This window comes from Onychomys torridus, chromosome X (assembly GCF_903995425.1).
Source record: "Onychomys torridus chromosome X, mOncTor1.1, whole genome shotgun sequence".
Taxonomy (NCBI): domain Eukaryota; kingdom Metazoa; phylum Chordata; class Mammalia; order Rodentia; family Cricetidae; genus Onychomys; species Onychomys torridus.
In genome coordinates this window covers 111,762,984-111,785,763 of record NC_050466.1, presented here as the reverse complement: position 1 = coordinate 111,785,763, position 22,780 = coordinate 111,762,984, and positions in this window count along the sequence as shown.

The window sequence follows — 22,780 nt, the reverse complement described above, 5'->3', positions numbered from 1 at the left end:
TACAGTAACAGACAACTGTCAGTCATGGAAAGACTATAATTTGTCACTTGTTCAAAGATGGAGTAAGTATTTGGACCAAAATCTTTGCATTGCCTTGCAAGTCCTGATTATAAATTGGGCTTGCAAGCTTTTTCATAATAAGTTAACCCAGTTCTCTCTCAAGTGCAACTTGACAAAATGCTCAATTGTGCAGTTAGATTTTATCTTTTCTTTTTAAAGACTTTTATTTTGTTTTTATTTGTGTGTGAATGTGTGTAGCTACAAAAGTATATGCACACTTGTGTGTAGGTGCCCAAGGAGGGCACCAGAGGATGACACCTGATCTCTTGTAGCTGGAGATAGAGTTGTTTGTGAACTGCATGATAAGGGTACTGGGATCTGAACTACAGTTCTCTTTGTAAGAGCAGCAAGAGCTCCCAATCATTGAGCCATGTCCCCAGCACTTAAGTTTTCTTCAAACGAAGTGGGATGACCATCTTTAGCAATTATTTTCTTTTTGAGCATTTCAAAATAGCCTGAAGGAAGGATTTTTTGAGCCTTCCCAACACAAAATAGTGATAACTATTTATGGTGATGGATATGCTAATTACCCTCATTTGATCATTATGCATTGTCTACATATATTGAAAAATCACAGGATACCTTGTAAATGTGTATAATTAATGTGCTTCAATTAAAATAAATGATAACTATGGCAACAAAACACAATAAAGGAACTCTTGGGTGTATGATAAATTTTATTCTCTAACTGGTGCTTTAAATGAGAACTATTTAACTTAAATCTAATTTTCCTAATCAGATAAGGTCTTTCTGACGGTAGGTAGCTAAACAGACATTAGCAGGCTTAGAGGCCATTGAGGATAGAATGCTCCCTCAGAATCAGCTCTGTTCCTTTCCCCTTAAGTTTTAAAGTATTATATGAAAAGGTAGAGGGATCAGGACTTTTAAGTTCCATTGGAGGCAAACTACTTCCTCCTGGTCAAAAGAAATAATTTGAGCTCCATCCCTGGCATTGGGTAGAAACATAATATTCTAAACTTCCCCAAATATTACACACTATTGTGCCTTAAATTAAGAGTTAATAAAATGTGGTCTGCCAATCATCTGGTTAGGAGAGCTCCTTTCAGGAAGACTGGTTCACATGATAAAGTAACAGGAGGAATAATCTTCTTCTTAATTAGAGAATATGCTTGTATATACCAGGAGAACTACCCCTGGTGTAGTCACTTACAGATCGTTACTGCTTAACCTGCTCACTTTTCCAATTTCTAATTAAAAAGGAGAAGTTTCTCTCTCTCCTCCCATTCCTTCTTCAGATATCATCCAAAAAAGTAATCATGCTTTCTTGGGTACGTTGGATCTTGTCCTTCTTTCTGTGGAGATACATTTCTTCCCAAGCAGCTATTTTGCTGACCTCCATTGGTGGCTGTCTTCTTGGGCCCTAATCCAAAAGATCTAACTATCTCTCTTCTTCTTATCTATCTCCATCCTGCCAGCAGTTGATAGCTTGTCTGCTTTGTTATTATTTTTCTCTCAAAATCTAATAAAATAGCCCTCAAGCTTTCTTCACAGTCCACTTTAAATTTTTTTTTTTTTTATCAGTGAGACCAAGAAGCCACAAAAAGGGGCCTCCAAATCCTTGGTAACATATTTGGTGCCCAACACTGGCTGCCAGTTTTTGAAAAATCATGTAGATACCCTACTACATAAACTAAAATTATAATACAGTACACTATAAACTTTTTAAAACTGTATGAAATTTTTAAAAAGCTATACATAAGTTGATAATTCAGGATGATAAAGAAAATCATGTTTAGTGTTACAGCTTCAGTTGTCAACTTGGCACAATTGGGAAGAGGGAACTCCCATTGAGGAATTGCTTCCATTAGATGGCCTATGGACATGTTGGTGGGCATATTCTTGATTGATTTTTAGTTGATGCAGGAGGGTTGGGCTACATGAGAAAAGTAGCTGAGCAGACTAGAGGAAGGAAGCCAGTGAGCAGCATTCCTCCATGGTCTCTGCTTCAGTTCCTGCATCCAGGTATCTGAGTGACTTCCTTCCTTGGTTTCCCCAGATCCCAGACTATAGCATGTAAGCCAAAAAATCCCTCTGCTCTTCAGGCTGCTTCTGATGAGAATGTTATATTACAGCAACAAAAATCAAAGTAGAACATTTAGTAACACAATTACAGTTCTTAATCTCCATATTTTGCAATTTATTTTTATGATAAAATTGCTTAGAATTAAAGGCAATATTTTCATTAGAATAAGTTCATTCAGATTTTGTTCCTGAAAGAGATTTTTGTTGAAATTTTAAAGGAGTGTTTTAGGGCTTATGGTTTGTTGTGAAATGACTGTAGAGATATCTTGGATTTTTTTCTAATATAAATTGCCATATAGCAAATAATTTCTTTCCTATTGTGATGCTCTCAAATGGAAAAGCTAAGCTGAGCTGCCATCTCATCAACACCAGCCAATTCATTTTTGTACTAATATTCTCCTAGAGAGACCTTATGGACAGAACTATGTAGGAACTAAAATTTGCATCCTTTGATTTCCTTGCTTGTTTTTGTTAAAAAAGCCTCAAAGTTGTCCTCTGGCATAGTTAAAAGATATACATGTTTATTCTCAAAGAAAAGAGAAAAGAAGAAAAAGAAAAAAAAAACTTTTCTGTCTCATGCATAAGTTCATGTAATGGATGACATTTAGTGGTAAGTTATAACCATTAGAAAAAAATTTATGTTTCTTTTTAGAAACAATCTTATACTTTACTTTGGATTGTTAATTTTGTATATTTTGTTACTTTTTTTATTTATTTATTTTTTCTATGAAGAATTTTTTCATTCATTTTACACACCAATCAAAGATCCCCCTCTGCCCTCCTCCTACCCCTCCAGCCTCCCCCTCCAAACCTACCCCTCACTCTCCCCTGACAAGAAGGAAAGGGCCTCCCATGGGGAGGCATATCCAGCAGAGGCAAGTCCAAGCCCGCCCCCTCCAGCCTTAAGCATTCAGGGGGTGTCATCATAGGTAGTGGGCTATGCTTGCTCATGCACCAAAATGCCTGCTCATGCACCAGGGGGCCCCTACCTGGGGGCCCCCAAGCAGATCAAGCTACACAACTGTCTCACCATGCAGAGGGCCTAGTCCAGTCCCATGTAGGCTGCACAGACATTGATCCAACTTTCATGAGTTCACAATTGTTTGGTTTGGTCATCTCTGAAGGTTTCCCCATTATAATCCTGGTGCACTTGCTCATAGAATCCCTCTTCTCTCTCTTTAACTGGACTTCTGGAGCTCTGCCTGGTGTTTGGTTGTAGCTTTCTGTAGCTGCTTCCATCAGTCATTGGAGAAAAGCTCTGTGATGAAAGTTAGGCAGTACTTTGACATTCATACCAATAACTGCCCTTTCTGTGCACATCTTGGTATATGATATTTAGAGCATCCTATTTTTTAAGATCCTAAAGTGCAGGATTTTCTGTTTCTTATGGCCATAAACAGTGTAGCTGATACAGTTCTTGGGGCCCTTGACTTGAACTGCAGGACTCCCTGCTCTTTCTCTGAAGGATAACACTAGCAACTTTGATAAGGATTAGGAACAGTGACTGTATGGACAGTGTCTCATGTGTTTGTTGGTGGCTTTACATTGTAAGGGACAATAGCAATCTCACTTTTCCCCAGACAATGTGAATGTTGTAAAAGATATATCAGAAAGCAAGGAAGCATAAGAAATCATTTCAGTCCTTGACCAAAAAGATCATACTTGGGATACTATTGGCCTTGAGTGCCTCAAACCCAGCTCTAGAAGTAAATAATTCTCTTGATTCAAGTTGAACCTTCTATTTCCACTTATCTTGTACAGCAATTCTGTCTATTCCTATTGTTGCCTAGTGCTCTTCTTAGCTCTTGAATTCACAGTTTTCCATTGCCTTGTGGATTCTGCCTTTTCTTCATGAGTCTGTCAACTTTTGTCTCTCATCTATTATCTTTAAACCTTTATCCTTGGTGCTTAGGGGTTCAAGTTCCCAGGCAAGGTAATGGCTTCCCCTCACCCATGAGCCACAGAGGCATTTAAGATGGGGCTATCATCCCGAACAATACTCTTCTGGTAGGTCAGACTCTCTTGCCTCATTGCTCTAAGGTTGCTTGTAGTTTCCATGCAAGCCTACCTGCTTTTTCATTGGACTATTATTGTCACTAGTCTTTGAGGTTATAATGTAGTGTCACATAAGACTAAACATGAAAACGGGTCACAGGAAACCCTTTTGGGGTACTTTGTCTAGAAGCTGACTACATGAGTCAAAGCTTCAGTGTCATGGCTTACTTAGAAATCAGAAATGTGACTCTTTTCCCAGGCCTTGATCTCTCTTGATGTCAAAGTCATCCTCAATATGGTGTCATTATACCTTCTTCCACTACAACTTCTTTTTCTTATTTTCCATTTTTGTTTGGCCAATTTACTATCATATGTCTAGCAAACTGCTTACTCAGATCCCCTTTGCTATCCAGATATCACAAATAGCTACTACACTATAATTTACTCTATTTTTCTGTCTTGTTCATAACCAACTCTACTTCCTTCAAAAAGTGGCAAAGGGATAATTATGGCTCACCATGGGAAGAACTTATAGGTAGATGCATTAGTACATGAAAGTTCTGACACTGAGTAACTGCTATGTTCTCAGCAGTTACTTTATGTGGTAGGAGAATGACTCAATTAAAGACAGCTATCATTTCTAACTAGTTTGCTGGAAAAAAAGAAGTATGACCATTTAGATATTATTCTTGGTGATTATGATGATGAAGGATATTTCTTCTTGAAATTTGTGTATTTAGTGTTAAATCACAGAAAAAATTAATTTTCTTTTGGAGCACTCAAAATATATTCAAATCAATATTGGTAACATTTTATTGCTTTTAGCCCCTTTCTTAGAACACTGGATTTTCTTTTTCTGTTAAAAACCAAGAAAGGCAACAAAAGAAATCAAGGGAAATAAGTAGCTCAGCTTAGTTCTTTCCTTGCTAGTGTCTGATTGTCTAGTTTCTGTTAGCATCCTGAACATACCAGGTGCTAAAATGAACACAGACTTTCTAGAGGAGTATGTATTTTGAGTTAATTAAAGCATCCAATCTTGTAATTAAAAAATGTTTACAGTGCTAAAGGGTTGATTCCCAGACATACAAATTGGTTGGAGAAATTTTATGTTTAAGAAAAAAAAAAGCTGTAAGCTTGTGAAGCATATATGTGTACTCATGCTGATTTATAAGACAAAGAAAAAGATGAAGCTAAGACCACTTATAAGTAAAGCTATATGAGTCTCAAGCATGTTCTTAATAAATACACAGTCCATTTGCAAGCTCATTCCTCTTTATTTTTTCTTTCAACAGTATTCTGATGGCTATCACTGAGACAGATGTAAGTCTTGAATTGCATTATTGAAGTTGCTTTTTCAATTACCTCTCTCAGATAATTACCTTTGTATGAGTGAGTTTTAAACAATCAATAGTGTGCTCTTGGCAATATTTGATAAAAGCTAATTAATAATACAACTCATTTTAACTGTTATGTCCTTGGCAAAAGTAACTATATTTTTAATGTCTGGTAAGAGAAACATCTCGAATAAGATTTTTCTTGACTGATTTTATCATTTAAAAGAACGGCTGAATTTTGGTAGAGTTGAGAGTCAATACCATAAACACCTTCAGTGACTTCAACTAACAGTATCAATGAAGTTGTTATTGATTAACTTAGTATCAGAGGGTCTCTCACACATTTTTTGCTTGTGTAAAGACTTGACTGCTTTATCTTGTCTGCTACCAGACTCTTGTGGCACCAAGTATGCTATCAAGTAGGAATTGTAGATTCCAAATAGAGATGGTGCCGGGCATCTTGGTTCGATCCCAAGTGGTTTGACTTGTTTGGCTGGTGATTTTTCAAATTAAAAGTTATATGAAAGTGACACAAATTCAATAGAAATGATACTTTGAGTTTTGAATTTTGATCTTTGCCTAGGTTAGTGACATGGAGTATGATATTCCTGTAATGCTGGGCAGGAGCAGTGACCTGTAGCTTCCAATTAGCTTGACGATCATAGGGTAAACAACCCATAATGCTACAGTGTACTGTGCTGCCAGCATTTGGAAACTATTTGTTTTTGTATGCCACCTTGTCTATGAAACATCCACCAGTGAATGTGTGTGAGACATTCACCACTTAGTTATAGAACAGGCTCTGCATTAGCTTTCCTAAAGCTAATGTAGATATTCTGAGCATGTTCAGATAAGCTGGACTAAGTTATAGGATTTAATACATTTTAAGGATTATTTAATACATTTTCAATTTATTGATATTTTCTTTTTTTCTCCTTTTTTATTAAGAGATTTTCTATTCATTTTACATAACAACCACAGATTCTCTTGTCCTCTCTATTCCCACTCCCCAGCCTTCCCCCCTAAGCTACCCCTCATTCTCACCTCTTCCAAGGCAAGGACTCCCATCGGATATTTTCAATCTCAGGATAATTTATCAAGACAGCCTTATGAGTGACTGTCTTCTCATTTATGAAACCACAATCTTGGATTCAGCTGCACCTTTTTGCAGAAAGATTATCCCATCTGGACTTGCTGTGTATTTACATACCTTCATGGAGGAATGGGAAGGGTCAGAGGACCCTCACTTGACTATCTAGCAGCTTCCTGTAGTATATACCTGTTGTATACAATTTTGACTTAATTGCACTCAGCCTCAGAGAAGGGGTAGAATATATAGTCTGAGGGAGATAAGGAACAGAGGCTCAATCTATATAGCTGTGGGGAAGCCTTATACTTGTTTCATAAAGGCTTTCCACAGAGAACCTGCTTGTGACACGTGAAGAAGCAACCACATCTCTATAAGTAGCTCCTCACCCATGCTCTGCAAGGAAGCTTCATTGGTTTTCCCGTGATAAACTTTGGAAGCATCATGCCTCAATTTCTCATTGGCATCTTTGGAGAAGGGTTACATGTTGCTTATGTCTTCCCTTGGGAAGGAACTTTAGCAACAAGCCCTAAGGTAAGTTCAGGAACATCTGAACTATGGTGTACTAACTGTAATGATACAATAACTTGCATCACTTCTCATTTATATCCACACTTGTTAAGGATTACCTGCTAATAAATGGGCAGAAAATTCTGATTATCCATAACTAGTCTTAAGTATTTTTTTGTTTTATCCATTTGCTTTAGAGGCAGGTTACTACTAGGTAGACCTGGCTGGCATGAAACTAACTATGTACAGCAGACTGACTAAACTCACAGATATCCACTTACTTCTGCCTCCCAAGTACTTGGATTAAAGGCATGTGTGACCAGGTATGGTCTTTTGTTTTTCATCCATAGAATGAAGAGCATTATTAAAAGTCTTAATTGGATTGATTTGTGGGGTAACTAACACAAATGAATTGCTAAGAGGTTTGCAAATATGAAAAATCTATATCTGATATTAATAATCAGAATAGTCAGGCACTTGTAGTTGCAACTTAGGTTGATTATTTCCTGGATTGATTCCTCCTTTACATTAGAATTTTCTCAGAGCTTTTCAAAACAGTTCTATGTTCATTGACATCTTTAATTCTATTTGACAGAAAGAGTCAAAACATTCTTTCAACAGAATATTCAGTAACCTTCACTAAGTAACCATTAATTAAGCAATTAAAGTAAATTTAAGGGAAAAAGGATTTTGAAAGGAGAATAGAATTAACTTAAAAGATAGTTTAAAAATAGTTTATAGTACTTCAGTCATTATTGACCAAAAACTTCCTAAGGGATATTAACAATGCATTTGATAGTTGCCAAGGAAACCTTATCCTTTCCTTAGAATGTGCCGACCCTTCTGTATTGTACCTGATTGTCAGAATAACTTCAGCAACTGATTATAACTGAGCCATTCTCAACATCAGAATTTTTCTTGTCAATTCCTTTACAAAGTCCAAGCTGTAGAATTCAGGATAGCTTTTTTTCTCCTTTTTAAATTTATTATATTTGTGTTTTAATTTTACACATCAACCATGGGTTCCCCTGTCCTCCCTAATCCTGCCCCTGCCCCCACCTTCCCCCCAGCCCCTCCCCTCCATTCCCATCTCCTCCAGGGCCAAGACTCCCCTGGGGATTCAATTCACCCTGGTGGATTCAGTACAGGCAGGTCCAGTTCCCTCCTTCCAGGGTGAGCAAAGTGTCCCTGTGTAAGCCCAAGGTTCCAAATAGCCTGCTCATGCACTAAGGACAGATCCTGGTCCCACAGCCTGGGTGCCTCCCAAACAGTTCAAGCTATTCAATTGTCTGACTTATCCAGAGGGCCTGATCCAGTTGAGGGCTCCACAGCTTTTGTTTCATAATTCATGTGTTTCCATTAGTTTGGCTATTTGTCCCTGTGCTTTTTCCAATCTTGGTCTCAACAATTCACACTCTTACAGTCCCTCCTCTTTCTTGACAATTGGACTCCTGGAGCTCTACTTGGGGCCTGGCTGAGGATCTCTGCATCCACTTCCATCAGTTATTGGATGACAGTTCCAGCACGACCCTTAGAGTGTTTGGCCATCTTATCACCAAACTAGGTCAGATCAGGCTTTCTCTCGAACATTGCCAATAGTCTACAGTGGATGTATCATTGTGGATTTCTGGGGACCTCTCTAGCACTTTGCTTCTTGCTGTTCTCATGTGGTCTTCATTTATCATGGTCTGTTATTCCTTGTTCTCCCTTTCTGTTCTTTATCCAGCTGCTCTCTTTCCCTCGAACCTTGCCCTTCATTACTCCCACTGTCGTACAGGTTGTTTATGTAGATCTCATCCATTTCTCTGTCATTGGGTGATCCCTGGGTCTTTCCTAGGGTCTCATTTTCTAGGTAGCCTCCCTGGAGTTGTGTAGCAGTCTAGTCATCTTTGTTTTACATCTAGTATCCTACTGTGAGTGACTACATACCATGTTTATAATTCTGAGTCTGGGTTACCTCACTCAGGATGATTTTTTCTAGATGCATCCATTTGCCTGCAAACTTCATGATGTCATTGTTTTTCTCTGCTGAGTAGTACTCCATTGTGTATATGTACCATATTTTCTTTATCCATTCTTCAGTTGAAGGGCATCTAGGATGTTTCCACATTCTGGCATTTGCAAACAATGCTGATATGAACATAGCTGAGCAAATGCCCTTGTGGTATGATTGAGCATTCCTTGGGTATATGCCCAAGAGTGCTACAGGTGGGTTTTGGGGGAGATGGATTCCCAATTTTCTAAGGAAGCACCATATTGATTTCCAAAGTGGCTGTACAAGCTTGCATTCCCACCAGCAGTGGAGGAGAGTGCCCCTTGCTCCACATCCTCACCAGCATAAGCTGTCTTCTGTGTTTTTGATCTTAGCCATTCTGACAGGTGTTGTTTTGATTTGCATTTCCCGGATAATTAGGGATGTTGAGCAATTCCTTAAATGTCTTTCAGCCATTTGAACTTCCTCTGTTGAGAATTCTCTGTCTAGTTCTATAGCCCATTTCTTAATTGGATAGTTGGGCATTTTGATGTCCAATTTCTTGAGTTCTTTCTATATTCTGGATATCAGCCCTCTGTCAGATGTGGGGTTGGTGAAGAAATTTTCCCATTCTGTAGGCTGTTGCTTTGTCTTGTTGACTGTGTCCTTTGCTCTATAAAAGCTTCTCAGTTTCAACAGGTCCCATTGATTGATTGTTTCTCTCAGTGTCTACTGGTGTTATATTTAGAAAGTGATCTCCAGTGCCAATGCATTCAAGACTATTTCCTACTTTCTCTTCTATCAGGTTCAGAGTAACTGGATTTATGTTGAAGTCTTTGATCCACTTGGACTTAAGTTTTGTACACGGTACAGATAAGGATCTATTTGCAGCCTTCTACATGTTGACATCCAGTTATGCCAGCACCATTTGTTGAAGATGCTTTCTTTTTTTCCATTGTACATTTTTGGGTTCTTTGTCAAAATTTATATGTTCATAGGTGTGCGGGTTAATGTCAGGGTCTTCAATTTGATTCCATTGGTTCACATGTCAGTTTTTATGCCAGTACCAACCTGTTTTTATTACGGTAGCTCTAAAGAAGAGCTTGAGGTCAGGGATTGTGATGCCTCCAGAGGTTGTTTTATTGTACGGGATTCTTTTGGCTATCATGGTTTTTATGTTTTTCCATATGAAGTTGAGTATTATTCTTCCCAGGTCTGTGAAGAATTGTGTTGGTAATTTGATGGGCATTGTGTTGAATCTGTATATTGTTTTTGGTAAGATTGCCATTTTTACTATATTAATCCTGCCTAATCATGAGCATGGGAGATCTTTCCATTTTCTGACATCTTCAATTTCTTTCTTCAGGGTCTTAAAGTTTTTGTCATATAGGTCCTTCCCGTGCTTAGTTAGAGTAACCCCAAGGTATTTTATATCATTATGGCTATTGTAAATGGTGATATATCTCTGTTTTCCTTCTCAGCCTGTTTGTCTATTGTATATAGGAGGGCTACTTAATTTTTTGAGTTGATCTTGTATCCTGCTATGTTGCTGAAGTTTTTTATTAGCTGTATCAGTTCCTTGGTTGAATTTTGGGGGTCACTCATGTATACTATCATGTCATCTGCAAATAGGGAAAGCTTGACTTCTTCCTTTCCAATTTGTATCCACTTAATCTCCTTATGTTGTCTTATTGCTCTGGCTAGAACTTCAAGTACTATATTGAATAAGTATAGGGAGAGGGGACAGCCTTGCCTTGTTCCTGATTTTAGTGGTATTGCTTTGAGTTTCTCTCCATTTAATTTGATGTTGGCTGTTGGCTTGCTGTAGATTGCCTTTATTATGTTTAGGTATGTTCCCTGTATTCCTGGTCGCTCCAAGACCTTTATCATGAAGTGGTGTTGGGTTTTGTCAAATTCCTTTTCTGCATCTAGTGAGATGATCAAGTGGTTTTTTTCTTTGAGTTTGTTTATATGGTGTATTACATTGATGGACTTTTGTATGTTGAACCACCCTTGCATCCCTGGGATGAAGCCTACTTGATCATGGTGGATAATTGTTTTGATGTGTTCTTAGAGTCTGCTCACCAGAATTTTATTGAGTATTTTTGCATCAATGTTCATGAGGGAGATTGGTCTGTAGTTCTCTTTCTTTGTTGCATCTTTGTTTGGTTTAGGAATCAGGGTAATTGTAGCCTCATAGGAGTTTGGTAATGTACCTTCTTCTTCTTTTGTGTGGAACAATTTAAAGAGTATTGGTATTAAGTCTTCTTTGAAGATCTGGTAGAATTCTGCAGTGAAACCATCTGGTCCAGGGCTTTTTTTGGTTGGGAGACTTTTAATGACTGATTATATTTCCTTAGGGCTTATTGGACTATTTACGTGGTTTATCTGGTCTTGATTTAACCTAAGTATGTGTTACCTATCCAGAAAATTATCCATTTCTTTTAGATTTTCCAGTTTTGTGGAGTGGAGGTTTTTGAAGTATGACCTAAAGATTCTCTGGATTTTCTCATTGTCTGTTGTTATGTTCCCCTTTTCATTTCTGATTTTGTTAATTTGTATGCTCTCTCTCTGTCTTTTGGTTAGTTTGGATAAGGGTTTATCTATCTTGTTGATCTTCTCAAAGAACCAACTCTTTGTTTCACTAATCCTTTGTGTTGTTCTCTGTATTTCTATTTTAATTATTTCAGCTCTCAATTTGATAATTTCCTGGCATCTGTTCTTCCTGGGGAGACTTTGCTTCTTTGTGTTCTAGAGCTTTCAGGTGTGTTGTTAAGTCACTAGTCTGAGATTTCTCCAACTTCTTTATGTGGGCATTTAGTGCTTTGGAATTCAGGATATCTTGCTCTATATCTGTATTTATGTTTCTAAGGATATATGCTTCAAATATGGCCATTCTTTATACAATTTTTTCCCTATCAGTCTTTATCACCATTAGAGGTAAATCAACACTTGTTTACAGACATGGAAACTGAAACACTAAAATGTATTTATTGCATGGAAATTGTTCTGTCACAAAGACTTTCTTTGTTCAGGGTACAACTAAACAAATAACTAACACTGCTTTCAAAATCTACATTTTTGTGTATACCCATGAGCTGGGACAAAATTTGTCTCTTTTATGGAATAAGTACCATAGAGGGGGTCAGGATACCTGTCCAAGTACATGACCTCAGCCAACCTAGTTGAACTATGTTTTAAAGCCTATTCTTTAGGCCAAAAATTAGAGTTGCTCATTGAATTCCCATGCTGGGAATGTTAGTGGTTCATCTGAAGAAGCCTAGTATCAAGTCAAAGACTTTACCTCCAAGGAATATGTCTGTCTCCTAGCTATTATAACAAAATAATATATCTATCTTCTGGCTTTTGTACATTTTGTTTCCCATAAGTTGTAATAATGCTACACTATTGGCAGGGTAGAGACAGAAGTTTCTCAGTTTTAATCCAAACTATGAAATTTTTTTTTTTTGTGTGTGTGTACATTAGGACTCACAACCTAGCTTTATGACTGACTGATATAAGGGCAATCCTCATAATTCTTAATTTTATTAATAATAAAATTTAAGAATGGACTCAAATGAAAGCACAAGGACAATTTTACTAGAGTTCAAAAGGAAAAATCACAAGGTAGGCAGACAGGCTGTAAAACAACAACTCTTAACCAGAGGAGGAGAATTGTGGAAAGAAGAGAAAAAAGTCATGCCACTGAAGCTCATGTAGAGGTCAGAGGTACAACTTCAAGCAACCACCCAGCAGGGAGGATAGTTTTAGAAACAGATTAAGAATTGAGGGAAATGCTCAAAGTGTTAAGAACAGCATGCTTAAAATAGAAACAGAATGTAGTTAAGAAAACGTTTTTGCTTTTAATTCAGGAAAGTGGGCAGACTTACTACACACAGTCTATAGTCTTCTGTGCTAGGAGTGAGGATTCTTGGGAGGAATAGTAGTCTCTTATTGAAGAACAAATTATTCTACCTATCTCTTTGGTGTTTAAGGTGAGCCTGCTTTCCTAAAGTGATTCCTTAGCCAAGGTGGTTGAATTAGGCCAACAAGAATGTTAGATCTCTACCCAAGCCAGATAGTCTCTTTTCTTAACCAGTAGGGCTTTTATTTTTCATTTTTTTCTTGAACAAAACCAACTATTCTGAGCATTTGTTCATAGGTTATCTAGGTTTTCAATTTTCATTTCTGCTTGTCTTTATTGGTGGTTGTGCCTGCTATAATGGGGAACCTTCATATGTTTATAGCCACTTGTGCACATGGAATGATTCTTTGAAAGTATGACTTACAACAGGAAGCCAACAAAACACACAGTTCTTTAACCTGTTGCTCATGTCACATCTTACAGGAATTTAGAGGTAACCCCCCACCCATCGATCTATAAGTTAACTTGGAAAAAATTTTCTTGTGGTTTTATATATATATATATATATATATATATATATATATATATATATATATATATATGCAAATGTACAATTCAAGTGTACAAGTCCATGGTGTTAAATACCTTGATACTCTTGTGCAACCATCACCACAATCCATCTCCAGTTCTTTTCATCATTCTAAACTGAGACTCTAAGACCCATTTGACTATTTCTATTCTTTACTTTTCTCTGGCTGTGATCAAATACCTGAAAAAAATCAACAAAAGATTTCTTCCAGCTCCTAGTTTCAGAGAGTTTAGTCCAGGCTGATATAGAAATGTATTATATAGAAATGACAGGATAAAAAGGTAGACTATTGAATCTACTCTAAGAAAAAGATAGGATAAAAGGGTAGATTATTGAATCTACTCTAAAAGAAAAAAAAGAGGGCATAGATGGAAGATAAAGGGGTAGATTATTGAATCTACTCAGTAAAAAGTGATATAGAAATAATAGGATAAAAGGGAAGATTATCATTATTATTCAAGTTGGATGCCAGATGTAACAGAAAATCCTACATGGTCTTTTTATTAAAAAAAAAAACAAAACAACCAAACAAAAAAAAAACCTTAGCCAGGTATTGGGGTAAATGCTGAAATATCAGAGAGACAAAGAAACAAGCCACAGCCTCCACCTCTTACTTACCAACTCCTCAACCTGAAAAGGCTTTTTAGCCAAAAATTCTCTAGCTGAAAGGAGTACCTCAGCCTTTAGTTCCTGTTTCCTCATGCCTTATATACCTTTCTCTTCCTAGCCATTACTTCCTGGGATTAAAGGCATGTGTGCTTCTCTGTACTGGGATTAAAGGTGTGTGCTACCACTGCCTGCCTCTGTTTCTCTCCTAGACTGAATCCATTGTCCAGGGTGGCTTTGAACTCACAGAGATACAGACAGATCTCTGCTTCCTGAGTGCTAGGATTAAAGGTGTGTGCTACCACTGTCTACCTTCTATGTTTAATCTAGTGGCTTGTTCTGTCCTCTGATCTTCAGGTAAAATTTATTAGGGTACACAGTATATCAACAGACCACAGTCAGCTGGATCCATCACTTTAGGCCTGAGGTAAGGCAGTAGATGGTGGCACATGCAGAGGAAGATGCTGTTCACCTCATGGCAACCAGGAAACAGGACTACAAAGGAAGGCACCAAGGCCCTAAAAGAGCATATAAATTCATGTCCCACAATGACCTGTTTCCTGTGCACTATCTTTTGATATCTCTTTTAGCTATAAACTCATCAGTAGATTAATTAGCCTCTTGATCCAATCAACCTCTAAGGTCACACCTCTGAACAGTTACATGGGCGATCAAATTCTTCAATTCATGAGACATTGGAGACCTGTCATTCTTAAGCACTAATATCATTAACCAATAATTCCCCATATCATAAACTTTCCTACTTATTTCTACATTTTGTCCTTATGAGTTTTACTGCTCTATGTATTTCATGTCTCAATAGTGCTTTCCTTTTTGTGCTTGGCTTATTTCATTTCATTTATTATAATATTTTCAAGTTTCATCTAGGCATACTATATATTGGGTTATACTTTATCTTAAAGACTGAATAATAATTGATAGTAAATATAGCAGTTTAAGTTTTTTATCTGAAATATTCGGGGCTAGAAATGCCTTGGATTTTTTTTTAATTGGACTATTTGATTTGCATAATGAGATATCCTGGAAATGGGAGCTGAGTCTAAATATGAAATTCACTTAGACATATTGCTTGAAGGTAATTTTATACAATAGTTTTAATAATTTGTAACATGCTTTGTTGCATGTTATAACCATGAACCATCAGAACATAAGTGTACCATTATCTCAGTCACCCACATGCACAATATAAGGTTGTTTGGCACAAAGAGTCATCCTGAATCTAAATTTATACACTACTGATAAGCATTGATTTTCTTAATGTCTTAAAGGTTACGAAGCAGTACATTGGATTCAAGAGAATACCTGCATCAGCTGTAACCAACAGCAAACAACAGCATTTTTTAGTCTCCATTTGTGATGCTATATTAAAATATAAAGGCTACTATATACTGCATTTTATTATTTTCTGGTAGGAATAAACATCAGAAACAATTCAGGGACTGGAAGGTAGGTTTTCTAGGACAGAGAAAACATTTCATTCTATGAATTTTGAAAATGATTTCTTTGGGGTTATCTGCCTCATTAACAAATCTGGCTGTTTATGTGTGTGTTAGATGTCTCCCTTTGATTTTACAAACTGATGGAGTTATGAATAAATATTTTTGTCCTTCAATAAACACATGACACTTCTTTACTATGTTATCTTTAGGCATTTTTCTTCGTGGTGTTAACAATGTCATCTCAATCTTCACTAACATCATGAATATCATGCCTCAGTACTGTTTCAACACTTCGACCATTGATCTAAGAACAACTGCAGCCTCATTATTCATGTCAAAAACTTCAATATCTACTTCTTCCACTTTACTGATGGGCTCTGATGGTATACATTTCTTGCATACATAAGAAGGGTAGACATTATTTCTTAATTGAAATATGGTACCCTTCAAGGTCATCACTTTATTCATTGTCACTAAATGTAGTCACATGCCACACCAGTATGGATATGAACAGCTGTGTTACAGTCACTGAGTTTCAAGCACTGGCAGCTACATCTCTGGGCTTCTTCATGCTAGCCTGCTTGTGAAACCTTCCACATTCATGCCTCTGTTTATTGCTGGTAGCAAGCTTATTCTTCATTGATCTATGAACACCCTACTCAAATGGATGAATAAATGCAGCCACATTTGGGAGAAAGTTTAGTGCAGAAATGCTTTTCATGAGGTTTTAGCTGCAGAATGAGAACAGTTTTATAGGGATAAAATAGTCTTTTAGATTTAATTTTGCTGTGTGTGTGTGTGTGTGTGTGTGTGTGTGTGTGTGTGTGTGTGTGTATACCATGAGGTCAGAGGACAAATTGTGGGAGTTCTCTCCTTCCACCATATATATCCTAGGAATTGTATATAGGTCATAAGATTTGGCAGCAAATTCCTTTATTTGATGAGCTATCTCTTCAGACAAATGTGCCATTTTGTCACCTGCTCTGGGTGGGCTTGTATGGGAGAATATGAGCTTGTATAAAAAAGGTGTATTGCAGAGAAAAGAAGATCAGAGGGTCTTTTTCCTCTTGGGGACACTGTGTGTTATGTGCTTGTGCCTTGACTGAGATCTCTCATATGAAACAAAACTTTTGGTATCCTACTAGGGCCTAAAACATTTTGGATTTTAGAGATTTTGGATTTTCACATAATTTTAAACCCATGCGTTTCCTTTTTCCATGGATAAAGCTATTAGATATCCATACATGAGAAGTTACATGGGAAAGAAAACAAAGGTATTGTTTGAGTTTTTGAATATTTCTGTGAGTTAGGCTGCTGTACATCTCTAAGTAGATGCCCTCATTGATGCAGAAGCTATAGGGCACACCACAAGTTACTGAGATACCTGTGTTTTCTTTCTTGGATTTTGTTACTTGAATGTAATAGTACCTCTTAATATGAAGTTGATTAGACAGGGACTGTCTAAGCCATAAGAATACACAATGATTAAAAATTCAGATTGATATAGGAAGACTGATAACGACACAAAGCTACACAAAATGAAATAAGATTACATGTTTTAATTTGACCCAATCAAATAAACCTGGTTTTTGTACATGTATATTTATGTATATGTGTGGAAATAAGAATGTTTAGCACAAATGAGGACTTAAGTTATATTATTATATCATGTGTTTGCTGAAAATTCTAATGTGAGTCAAAATGACCCCGTATGCAAAAAATGTTAGTATTTTATTGAATTTAGACTTCAAATAAATAAACCTTATAATGATAAGTGGTATGAGTGAGCTAATATGGATATGTCATATAGTGTCTACTTTTACTTTAAAATATAAAAATATTCCATTTATCTATTTTATGTCATGTGTATGAATATTTTGTCTGCATGTATGGCTGTTCATCATGTGTAAGTATGGTGCATACAGAGGTCAGAAGAGGGCATCTGATTCCCTGGACCAGGATTTAGAGGTGGCTTTAACTACCATGTGGATTCTTAGAACTGAAACTAGATCCTCTGCAGGAGCAACAAGTGCTTTTAGCCACTGAGCCATCTCTCTATTCTTGTTCACTCCATTCTTTAGCTTATTGTCTGACTGTAGTGGGTAGCCATTCCAGCTTTGATCTGGAAGTTCCAACCCCCACTGAGGCCTCAGTAACTGTCATGCCTACAAGGCATGGCCAAGAGAGGACCCTGAAGACCCAAGATCCAGATGGGCCACCTCTCTTGGTTCTTGGACCCTGGACACTGGAGGCAGACCGAACAGAGTTCTCTACAGAACACCACCAGACTGCACCACACCTTTCCCAGACCCTGTTACCTATCCCTTCACTTGTAAGTTACCTCACAAAATAAACCTTCCTTTTAACTACGTGGAGTGGCCTTAATAATTTCACCAATACCTGACTAGTTATCCAATAATATAAACTATCTAGTGTTGTAGAATATTTGATCACACTGTATGAAGATTTTCACTGTTTTACCTCATCTGCCTAAGGTACCTTCTGATTGATTTAACAAAAAGCTGAATGGCCAGTAGCTAGGCAGGGGAGAATAGGTGGAACTTCTGGGCAGAGATAGGAACTCTGGGACTAATCAGAGAGCTGAGGGATTTGTCAGTGAGATGTGGAGCAAGTCAGATATATGGTACTGAGGAGAGGTAACAAGAAATGTGGCAGAATGTAGGTTAATATAAATTGGTTAATTTATGTTTTAAGAGCTAGTTGGAAACAAGCCTAAGATAAGGCCAAGCTTTCATACTTAATAAGAAGTCTTTGTGTCATTATTTTGGAACTGGTGGTCCAAAGAAAGACCCATTACATTTTAGCATCCAATGTGGAGGCATATATATCCATGCTTATGGCCTATGAGCAACTAGCATGCTACTCCATAGGAGACTAGGTACAAATGCCTGCTGCAGCTTGGCCCACCAACTTCTCAGAGCTAGACCAGGTAAATGCAGCTCCCATATGATGCCTGTGGCCATAAGGCTTGACTGTCATGGACCCAAGTGGGTCAGAGCCAGCCACCAGCGCCATATGCTAAACAGAGCCGTAGAAGGAGTCCATGGATGCACAGAAGGGCTTGGCAACATTTTTGCAACCTTTTTCTGGAGCCACACACACAAAAAGCCAGTTACAGATGGGAGAAAACCTCTGAACAGGTACAGTATGATTGAAAATGTGCTTAGGAGCCGAAAAAAAAGAAAATTTGTAGTCATAGAAAAAATAGTTTAAAAATAATAAAGTTAAGTCTTTAAAGAGAGAATAAAGGAGTATAAAAAGAATAAGCTACTCAAATATGGGAAATATGACACAAGGCATTTTGACTCTACGTAGTGCTTAATTAACTTTAAATATTTTAATTGTTAATGAACAAAAATCAACAACTACTGTGACATTGGAGTACGGAAAAACTGGTAAATTAAACCATCCTATACATTTTAAGGATATCTTAACTTCAGAATGGAAGTCAGGAAATGTGTTACATTAGAGGAGAGATTATGCATTTTTTTCATAGGAAATAAAAAGCTAAGCATTCCTTCAAATTTAATAAATAAAAGATTTTACTAGAGGAGACCACCTGAATATCTTAGCTGCAGACATGGGGGAGGAAGCCAAAAAAAGACTATAGGACAGGTGATGTGTTACCTGATCCAGTGACATGGAAACAGCATTAAGATGAGCAATGTTAAACCTTATTGGCTACCTAGTCCTCATGACTTATTATTACATGCCATGCTTTTATATGGTATTGATGCAGATTTATATCACAATTTGTTTATTCAGTCCAAATGGACTTATAAAGTTGACAGATACCTTTTACCTGTCCAAACATAGGAAAGAGAATCAGCTTTAGCTGATTTTTGCACATTGCACATTTCATACTTGTGTTAATACAGACATGTATGTTACCTTTGAAAGTTTGTGTAATTTCAGGAAAAAAAAAGACTAGATACCAACGTAGACAAGTAGCCTAGGTGATCCAGCTTCTCATAATGCCTCTGTTATGGTTTCCTCAAAAATATGCATTTAGAACAAATTCAAATTGGATAGCTTGACTGCTGAGAGTATGCTGCCCCAGTTGGACAAGCAGGGCAAACAGAAGTTAACTACAGAACTTTGTCAAGACAAGATAGGCCAGTACTTCAAAATTCCTGTTTCACAGAAAAGTCTGTCAGATATTCTAGGCCTGTAGGCTAAAGATGGATGCTTCAATTTTTGCAGAGGAACTTTGGGTGACTGTCCAAGCAGCCAGCTGTCTCTGTCACTTCTAAATTTTCTTGCTCTGCACTTGCTGTCTACTCAGGTAATTTCATTTTTCTCAGGTCTCTGATGGGGTTGAAGACTAGATAATTCCAGTTTATAGGTTTCCTTGTTACCAAATTCAGAAAAGAAACTCACAAAAGAGTTGTAAAGTTTATAAGGTTGAGAAACATAAAAGCTTAAGTTGTTTATCTAAGAAAATGTTTAAGGTCTAAAAAGACATTAGATTGCTAATACAAGTTATGATAGAAATTGATTTAGGCACAAAATTTTGGACTTACCAAGATAGAATAGGTAATAGAGTACTTTCTCCAAAGTTGCCAAATTACAAATGGACTGGGTATTGTGAATGTAATTTTTACCTGATAATTGTTCTTATTGTATATAGTTTTACTGTGTTATAGTTATAACATTTCCTTTTTATTTAGTCAAAAAGGGGGAAATGTTGCGGGACATTTGGTCACACTATGTGAAGATTTATTGCTGTTTTATGTTACCTGCCTAAGGCACCTTCTGATTGGTTTAATAAAGAACTGAATGACCAATACCTAGACAAGAGAATAGGAAGTACTTCCAGGCAGAGGTAGGAACTTTGTGAAGAATCAGAGAGGTGAGATTCATCAGTGAGATATAGAGCATGTCTGAAATATGGTACTGAGGAGAGGAAATGAACCATGTGGCAGAATGTAGATTAATATAAATGGGTTAATTTAAGTTTTAACAGATAGTTGGAACAAGCCTATGTGAAGGCCAAACTTTCCTACTTAATAAGAAGTCTCCATGTCATTATTTGGGAACTGGCAATCCAAATAAAGACCTGTTTTTATATAGTTTGTTTCTTGGTCACTTTGTTAAACTGGTCTTGAACTCATTATCCTTCTCTCCCAGTCTACAAATGCTAGGATTACAGGTGTTTACATGAAGAAAAAGTTTCCTTTATGTGGCTTAATGGAGTCAAGATTTTTGAGAGGACTAATTTCCCCCTCTCAATTCTTGACAATTAAAAAAATGTCAAACTTATGGACAAAAGCAAGTCCATCTATGTGTGTAGCCATATCATACACATCTAAATATGTCTGCCTTTCCTCAAGTGTCTATGTAGATAAAATGTAATTAACTCCCAATGGCTCAGACATAACAGGTATTATGAAAAAGAAAACATTTTCTGACTAAATTATGTTAAACTCAAAAGTAGCGATTGTCAGGAAATGGTGGAGTGTTGGGGAAAGAAAAAAAGATCCATAGTAGAATAAAAATTGAAGAAAGAATAAACTAATCCTGTTTCTATATAAAATACTAATTTATGCTTTGAAGTGTTCAGGCTAAGTTATCAGGAACTCCTTTAAAAGAAAAAAAAATAAAGGACTGGAGGGAATGGCTCAGTGGTTATGAGTGCTTGCTGCTCTTGCAGAGGACCTGAATTTGGTTCCCAGAATCTACATGGCTGCTTACAACCAGATGCAACTCCAGTTCCAGGGAATCTGACCCTTACTTCTGGCCTCTGTGGGCTCCTGCACACATGGTACACATATATTTATGCGGGCTCATGTACATACATACAAATAAATGAACAAATAAATAGATTTTTAAAGAGGGGGAAATTATTCCTTTTCATGTGTTTCAGCAGATTTTATGTTTGTATACTGTTGTTTATAAATTTATGGTTGCGCTTCAATAAAAATAAGATAATACATTATTTAGGCAAATACTCTAAAATATTAATTATACAACTCAATATTACCATAAATATTTATGATTTATAAAACACTTTGATATGTATTTGTGTCAACCCTGCATATCAACCCTATATGATACCCACGTTGAAAAGAAGGCTGGGAGAGTTAGATGACTTCTTTAGGTAAAAGGAACAGAGGTTTGTGGTAAGATCAAACCAGATTGTGATATTTATAAGTTGTATCTTTTTTTGTCTGCTATACTATACTTTTCTCAAAATGTTGATTTTAAAGTAAAAGTCCAGGTGTGGTGGCACAGGCCTTTAATCACGTACTTGGAAAGCAGACATAGGTGGGTCTCTGTGAGTTCAAGGCCATCTTTGTGTATACAGTTAGTTCTAGACCAGTCAGTGTTATATAGTGAGACCCTTTCTCAAAATGAAAACAAACACTATCCAACCAATTAAACAAGAAAGAAACAAACTAAGTGAAGAAAAGTAAACTTACCTAAAAATACGGTTGTAAAACATGAGTGTACAGGCCAATGGATACCTATTAATTAACTATTTTTAAATTATATGAAATAATTACTTCTAACCAACATATTATTGATGTTACAGCCTGATTCCATCTTAATATTTAAAAATTATTTTTACAGGGTCAAAATAAGCTGATTCCTATTTTTTTTATAAAAACAAATAAATAGTTTGACTTAAGTCTTGATGCATTTTCTGAAATTTGACATGTTCCATACCCTATCCTCTGATCATATCCTGAACTCCATGCTGATAAGATGTTTTGCTAAACAATTTTAAAATGCTCATTCAAATTCCTAAGTAACAACAACAACAACAAAATCCTAACCCTTGGAACATGCCCCCACCCAGTCTTGTGCAATTTTTTAAGCTATGTAAACCCCAGTATTTCCTGTGTTTACTCTGGTTTCAAACCCTGCTTTAGGAAGATAGCCCTGTGTGACAGAAAATAAAACTTCCTTAATTTTACCAAAGATTTGGGTGATGGTCTTTACTCTCATTCAGAGGGATTACCAATTATAATAGTGAGAAAAACAAGAATGTTGCATATGGAGTCTTAAAATTGTATAAGTTTGGAGAGATCTTAACATTTCATCCTTTGAAAGACCTTCTGGTTCTTATAGCCCTCATTATAGTATAAGAATTAAATTGAAAATTGTTAGCAGTGCTTGTTCACGTACATATAAATTGGTAAAGACAGCTATAACCACTAGAATATAAAATCAAAACAATAGACATCAAATAAGTAAGAATGTGCATCTGAGAGGCTGGAGTGACAGCTCAGTTG